The sequence below is a fragment of the Callospermophilus lateralis genome, unplaced genomic scaffold (assembly GCF_048772815.1).
Source record: "Callospermophilus lateralis isolate mCalLat2 unplaced genomic scaffold, mCalLat2.hap1 Scaffold_63, whole genome shotgun sequence".
NCBI lineage: Eukaryota > Metazoa > Chordata > Mammalia > Rodentia > Sciuridae > Callospermophilus > Callospermophilus lateralis.
The window spans coordinates 967,571-975,732 of NW_027514713.1; the positions used below are offsets into that span (position 1 = coordinate 967,571).

General features: G+C 37.0%; 1 pseudogene; it reads right to left on the reverse strand.

Moving 5' to 3' along the window:
* Positions 1-715: 715 nt before the first annotated feature.
* LOC143389540 (phosphatidylinositol 5-phosphate 4-kinase type-2 alpha pseudogene) lies at positions 716-2,207 on the reverse strand (annotated as a pseudogene).
* Positions 2,208-8,162: the final 5,955 nt, after the last annotated feature.

The window sequence follows — 8,162 nt, forward strand, 5'->3', positions numbered from 1 at the left end:
ATTCAGTTTTATTTCTTTGCTCATCTTCCTGCAGCAGGAGATGTAGCTACCATTGCCCCAAACTATGCGCCTCTCAGGTAAGCTTGGTTTTTAGGTTGTAGCATTAATTCCTAGACTGCAACATAGGGTGTAACAGTGAGTCTCCAGGCAAGAGAAGGGAAGCAAGCAGTTTTCCTGCACATATTTACGGAGGTGAAAATGTAGACAGAGTCCCGGCATCAGTTTCTTGGAGGAGGAGGAGGAGGCGTGTTACTCCAGGACACTGGGGGTCCCCAAACTGCGGAGATGGAACCTCAAACCAGTGCACATGGAGTCGCCAGCATTCTCCCATCCAGTGCCCGGGGGCACAGGTGACAACTATTAAGGAGTGTCTGCGTGCGAAGTGGAAGTGTAACATTTGCAGTAAGGTTTTCTTTTTTCCTTTTAATCATCATCATTATTATTATCATTATTATTATTATCTTCATTATTATTATGAATACTGTCTCACATCTTTCAACTCAAAACAATAAACCAATCCACAGTTTATCGTGTGTGCCCACCCGGCTGCTCTGACGTGCGTTTCCTTCTACCCTCCCCCCATGTGCTCATTCATTCCTTCACTCATTCCCTCGGCCACAGCCCGAATCAGAGGGTTTCCTTGTGGTAACACATTCTGATTCAAGCTGATGGGTTTTAATTAATTAATTGATCGATTATTTTAAAATGTGCACGCGAGCGTGTGTGCGCACACGCACACACGAAAAGTCAGAAATAGCTAGAACGATGCTGGGAAATATCAGGTAGCTGTTAAAGCGAGTAGCCCCCAAATCAGTCATCTTGGCCTGAAGATGTAAACAAGGAGGTTTGCTTCCTGCACGATGAGTGCTTCATTGAGTTTGGTTTTCATTTTTCCTACACGAAGCCACCTCTGTCCTTCCCACGCTCATGTCTGTCCAAGGCTGTGTGGGAGGTTACATCAAGATGTGACCAATAAAGTCCAAAAAGCGCTTTGAATACTGTTCTGGATTCACTGTTGAGATCTCGGCTCCAGCGCCATGTTTAACAGTTTTTGCGGCATGGGCAGCCTTCTTTTTTGCCTCGTAATGAGTAAGAATGTCAATGATCGCCATGAAGTACACCTCCTTCCTAGGCGAGTTTTCATGGCATTTAATTCCATAAACATCGATGTTTGGATCAAACTCCCCGGGTGCCAAGGGTGGTGAGCTGTTGAGTGTATTTCCGGGACTGTCTGGTGGGGTCCCAACTGGATGGGTGCTGTCGCTTTCCCTCTCCTCCTCCCCCGTCATTCTCTTCGCACTCCACCTCCTCTTGCTCGGCTCTCTCCACGTCATGAATTCCCACCAGAAGGCTGTAGTCCATGAGCTTTAACTGGGCAAGGAACTCCACATCCTTTCTCAGCTTTTCCAGGAACACCTTTTTGTTGTTGTCATCAATATAAATTTTTTGGCCCTCATTAATGAAATCATTATCCTTTAAAGTTGGTAGTTCTTTGGCCTTTTCTTTGTCACTAGCTTCTCTAGCCACTGTAGAGCCCTTTAAGTCGTATTTCCTATATACAGATAAACGGTGGCTGAACACATTTCTTGTAACAATCACATATATTTCAACTCCATCAACATTAAGCCGGCAAATGCCCAAGAACTGGGGAAGAAGGGTGATCCCATGACATTCCACTATGTACTGGTGGTATTTCTTCAGGATGTTGTGCATCTCGGCAACGTCTTCACTGGTAATGGTCTTGATGACATATGTTTTGTCGTAGGAAGTGTGAAAACGCGCCCCGCTGCATGCCTGGGAGTCGTTAGGAAGGGGTGCACTTCTGGTCAAGGAATTCTGGAAATCCTGGTCATCGATTCCAAACCTCTCTTGCAAGTTACGGAAAACCATCCGGCAGTATTCCTTGAACTTGAAGTGGCTCAGCATGTTTTCTTTGTTAAAAAGGTGATTGTCCACCTTTATCTTTGAATAGGCTTTGAAGTCATCTGGCATCAACATGACAGGGATTTGAACATGGCTCAGTTCATTGATCGAGTGGTTTACCCCCCACATCAGGACGCTGAGCAGCGGGTCGCTGGCCCGAAACAGCTTCACTTTCTGCGCTACGAAGTGCTTCTTCTTGGTCTTGGTCTTGCTCTCCAGGACGGAGGACCCCAGGTTGCCAGGGGTCGCCATGGCCGCCTCCTCCGTCCCCTCCACCGCTGAGCTCCCGAGGGCGGGGACCCGCCCTCTCTACGCACCGGCCAGGGGAGGCAGCCGCATCCCCTCGGCGATGGCCCCGGCGTGCGGGCAGCCCGGCTCCGCTCGCTGTGCCCGCTCCGCCCGCTTGGCCCGGCTGGGGCAGGAGGCTGCGCTCAGCTCGCGCCCGGCCCGACTCCTGCGCCCGCCTCGGCTCCGCGCTCTCTCTATTTCCTTTTTTTTAAAATAAGTGACTATGTTAAGCTTCTCTCTTGTTCTCTTGGATTTGACAGATGCATTGTATCATGTATCCACTATAATCTTACCATACAGAATAAGTTCATGACCTACAAAATCCCCTGGCATCACTCATAAAACCCTTCCTCTCCAACCCTTGGTAGAGTAACCACAGTTTTGTCTTTACCAGATGTCATATGTTGGAACAATACAATATAGAAGTTTTTCAGTCGATCTTTTTTTCCCCTTAACAACAAACTAGTAAGATTCACCATATCTTCAAATGGATGAAGGGATCATTCCTTTTTTAGTCACTGGATGATTGTATTGGTCTGTTTGGGCTGCTATAACAAAATACCTTAAAATGGGAGGCTTATAAACCACATAAATTTATTTCTCATGTTCTAAAAACTGAAAAGTTCAGAACAGGACACTAGCAGATTTAATGCCAGTTCTTGTTTCCTAGATGACCACCTTTTTGCCACAAACTCGCATGGTGAAAGGGGTAAGCAGCTCTCTCAGGCCTTTTCTTAGGGCATTAGTCCCATTCACGATGCTCCCCACCTTCGTGGTCTAATTGCCTCCCAAGAGCCTTACTTTCTAATACAATCAATTCAGTATTAAAATTGAAAAATATGAATTTTGGAAAGGCACTCAGACCATAACAATAGTATTGCATTGTATGAATGTATCCAAATAGTTTATATAGCCCCAATGAAGCTCCTTTTGGTTGCTTCCAGTTATGTGATTATGAATAAATCCATTACAAATGTTCACATGCATGTTGTTATGTGTATGTGAGTTTTCAGATTCATCAGGTAAACACCTAAGCATGTGATTGCTGGATCATGTAATAAAACTGTGTTTAGCTTTGTATAAAACTGCCAAATTATCTTCCAAAGTGACTGTAGTATTTTGCATCCTCATTGGCAACAAATAAGAGTTCCTGCAGGTCTTCAGGAATTGATAATGTTAGAATATTGGATTTTTATAAATTAATTAATTTACTTTATTTGTTCTTTTTAGATATTTATGATAGGAGAATATATTTTGGCATATATAAATGGAGTTAGAATGTTGGATTTAAGTCATTTACTAGGTATTTAGTAGTTTCTTATTGTTGTTTTAATTTTCATTTTCTTAAATACAAATTATAGTAAGCATCTTTTCATATACTTGCTTGCTACCTATATATCCTTTCACATTTTTGTTCATTTTTAATTGGCTTACTTTTTTCCTACTGTTGAACTTTAAGAGACCCTCAAATATTTTGAATATAAATCTGGTATCAGGTATGTGTTTTTCAAATATTTTCTCCCAGTTTCTGTCTTGTGTGTTTTTTTTCCCTCTCTCTCCCTTTTGCAGTGCTAGGATTGAACTCAAAGCTTTGTGTGTACTAGACAAATATGGTGCTGCTGAACTACAACCCAGCCCCATTTTTGTTCTCTTACCAGTGTGTTTTCAGAGCAGAAGTTTTAGTTTTAATTTAAGAAGTCTAATTTATTATTTCTTAATGGATTATGATTTTATATTATATTTATTTCATAAACTCATCACTAAATGAAAGGTCATAATTCTCTCCAATGTTCTCCTCTAGCAATTTTTTTAAAAAGTTTTGTTTGTTTTTTAGTTTTTCATTGATATCTAAAATTCATTTTTAGGTAACTTTATTGGAAGGTATAGCATCTGTGTTATTTATTTTTAATGAATATTCAATTCTTTCAGTGAATTTTGTTGCAAACTCTTTCATGTCTTCATTGAATTGTTTTTAAGACTTTATGAAAAAAATTAGATGAGCCAGGCACAGGTGGTGGCAAATGCCTGTATTCCCACCTACTCAGGTGGCAGACACAGGAAGATCACATGAGCTCAGCAGCTCAGAACTAGTCTGGGAAACATAATGAAACACATTCTCTCAAAGAAAATTAGTTGACTAATTTTGAGAGTCTGTTTATAGGTTGTATATTCTTTTACCTTACTGTATATATCTATATTGCATATGTATATGTGGATTTATTTTAGCTTTAAAGTAGGTCTTGAAATCAATGAATTAGTTATTACTATTTTTCTTCTACAGTATTTTATTGGTAACTCTGGGTCTTTTGATTCTGTATTTAAGGTTTAGAATTAGTTTGTTGATATCTCCAAAAGAAGTTGCATGGGTTTTGAGAAAGATTCAGATAAATTTAAAGATAAAATTTTGAAGAATTGATAATTTAATAATATCAAGACTTTTAATCCATGATCATGGAATATCTTTCAATTTTTAGACATTCTTCGATATAAGTTATCAGTGTTTTATAGTTTTTACATACAAACCCTATTTGTAGTTTTTTTTTTCAGTTTGTACCAATGTATTGCATTTTTTGGTGATATTGAATATGATATTGTTTTGTGATTTTTTATATTAACTATTTATTGTTGGCTTTTAAGAATGTAATAATTAGCCTGTGACTGACTTTGGATTCTGAGAAGTTGGTTTACTTATTAATCAGTCCCATTTTAATTTTTTGCTGGTTCTTTGGGAGTTTTCAATGTGGAAATTGTTATTTTATTTCTTACTTTGTAAAATGTATAATTATTGTTTTTTTCTTATTATACTAGCTAGAATTTTCAGTGTGATCTTGAATAGAAATAGTAAGACATGACATCATTGTCTTGTTCCCAATCATAGAGGGAAAATGTCTAATCTTTTCACTACTAGATACAATATATTTGCTGTAGACTATTTGTGCACATTTTTTTTTATTTTATTGAGTTGAAGGAGTTTTCTGAGTTTAAATAGGCCTAGTGTCATTTCTATTGAATTGTATTGGTTAAAGCAATAATACAGTCCACTTAATTCAAAGAGAAGAATGATAGGTCCACTCTAATTATGAGAGGTATTTCAAATATGAAGCCATCTTTACCCATCATGGTTTGCCTTGAATTGTAAATAGTTTATATTTGTTCTACATGGAAAATATACTCACTTCTAAATCTCACTATCTCATCCTCTTTCAGTATTATTATGAATTTCAAAATTTTATTCCACTTAAAATGAGGACTGGTATGTATTACACAGCTTTATGTATGGCTTCTCTGAAGCTTAACCTGTGATTAAGAGCTAAATTATCTCTTTATTTCCACACACAATATACAATGATGAGATAGTCATTAAAAACAGCAATAGACACGTTTGTTAAAAAAGGAGGGGAAAAACAGGAAGCATATGGGAATGTATGGCCCATAGCAATTGTGAAATCTAGTCATATACATGTGGCCATTTTAATTATTGGAGTCCAGTGCTGTTGAAGGATAAGATTCTCATCTGGGACATTGGATTTATTTTTCCATTCTATAAAACACAGTTTATGTTTGTAGCTGAGTAGTTTTCTCAGCTTTATTTTTATCTACAGAAAATTAGAGATCCAACTGTCTTTTTCATTCTGTAATGTAACTATGTTTTTCCAGTCCACCTGGTATAAATTTTTTAAAATCTTTGTAAACTTTTTGTGTATTAATTTACAATTCATTCCAACAGAAAATACTACACTCACAAATATTTTCAAAATAGATTCTTCTATACTTAGAGCACTCTGTGAAGTCAAAAAGATGACCTCAAGATTTTTGTAATCCTATTATTTTAAAAATATATTCTACAGGTTTTGCCTAAGAATTTTTTTTCTTTTTATTCTTAGTAGTCATTTGGTCCAAATGAAAGAAACCATGAAAAAATAACTTTAGTGTTGCTGAGGTCTTAAAAAAAGTGTTTTACACATTCACTCTTGGCTTCACTTTCACCCTCAGACCATGCATTACTAAGAGGGACCTGCATGTGACATCTTCTCTGAGTCTATTTCTTACTTTTTAGTTTGGAAAAGATGTCCGGAGATCTTAGTATTTTTTTCCAGGAGTTTTTCAGCAGTTTGGCTCTTTAATCTTCCATTTTGTCATAGGAAGTTAGGAAAATTTGAGCCTGCAAATCTTAGCAAGATTTCTGAGATCACAAAGTTCTTTTATGTTTTCCATACTTTATTGTGAACAATAGTTTTGCTAGCTGCTCTCTTTGTATATAACTCAACTGTACTTTATATTGGCCTTTAATAAAATTTTCCTCATCATCCATAATGTTCCAGTAGTCTCCCTAAGACCATTCAAAGGTTCATCAATAGTTCCATCCAGTTCCTGTCCACCATACAACTTGAGTTTCAAATATTCTTTTTTTAAATACTTTTTTTTATAATAGCAACACATTTACAGGTATCAAATTTTGTCCTAGTTATCTATTTCTAAATAACAAATTACCCTAGGACTTAGATGCTTATAACAATATGTGATTTATTATATTTCATGACTTTCTGACTCACTAATTTGATAGGGCTTATATAGCCCATACTTCTCTTTATGATGTTGAACAGTGCCATTTTCTAAGATTCATCTGGTAGATGGGATAGTCTGCAAAGTCAAGATTACTTTACAAACATGCCTGGTCCCTAAGTCTTTGATTTGACTCCTGGTCTGGTCTGAGTCCTCTGAGACTTTTGAACATAACACATTTATCTTAGTACTGAGTTCTTCTAGTAGATGGATGTAACATTGCAGTTCAAAGTTCCCAAAGTATTTCAAGAGACAAATAATTCAAGAGAGTTTTCTAAGGCCTTGGGCTGGAAACTGACTTGAATATACATCCAGTATATTCTATTACTCAGAACAGTCACAAAACCCAGGCAGATTCAAGTTTAGTGAACATAGAGCCACTTCTTTTTGGGAAGAATCTCAAAGACTCTTTTTGGTCATTTCTAATTTATCATACCTTCTATTTTCTATTTTTAATCAACTGTAACAAATTGAATCTTGAAATATGAATTTCTTTTTTGTCATAGTAACTGTTTGTATACTTTTACAAGTCTTGGAAATTGGTTACCAATTAGTAGTCATTCTGTTAGGAAAAAATCTATTTAAAAATAAAAATACATGTTAGAAATTATCTAGCCCTGTTTCTTGGAAGAACATACCTTTAAAATGGAGGATCAGAAAGCTTCCTGGTCAATGCCAGTTCTATTATCTATTACTCTTATAAGAACTTTGGTTTCCTCTTTTATAAAGTAGGAATTTATATCCATAGTATTCATATAATTTAGCCTAAATTGCAGCATGTTGGGGAATACTAAAAATAAAATGGGCATGTTTCATTTGTAGTAGTCTAAACTCGAGATATCTCAGTCAAATTTCAGATTGTCTTTCTATTTCTCAAGACTTTTTTGATGGTCAATGTTATGATTTAAATGTAAAATATCCCCCCAAAGCTTATGTGTGAGACAATGTGAGAAAGTTTAGAGGTGAGATTACTGGGCTATGAAAGCCTTAATTAAATTAGTGCATTAATCCCCTGATAGGGATCAATTAGGTAGTAACTCTAGGCAGGTAGGGTGTACCTGGAGGTGGGTCACTAGAGGTTTGCCTTTGGGGTATATATTTTGTCTGTGGTAAGGGGAGTCTTTCTCTGTCTATGTTTTCTGATGCCATGTCCTGATTGTCCTAGTCTGCTTTTCTCTGCTATGTCTTTCCTCCATGATGTTCTGACTTAACTCAGTTCCTGTGAAATGGAGCCAGCCATCTCTGAACTGAGACCTCTGAACTTCCAAATAAACTTTTCCATGTCTAAAATTGATCTTCTCATGTCTTTTTGGCTACAGTGGTGAAAAGGCTGACCAAAATAATCAAATATATCAATGAATATTCAAAAATATCAAGCAAAATAGGAG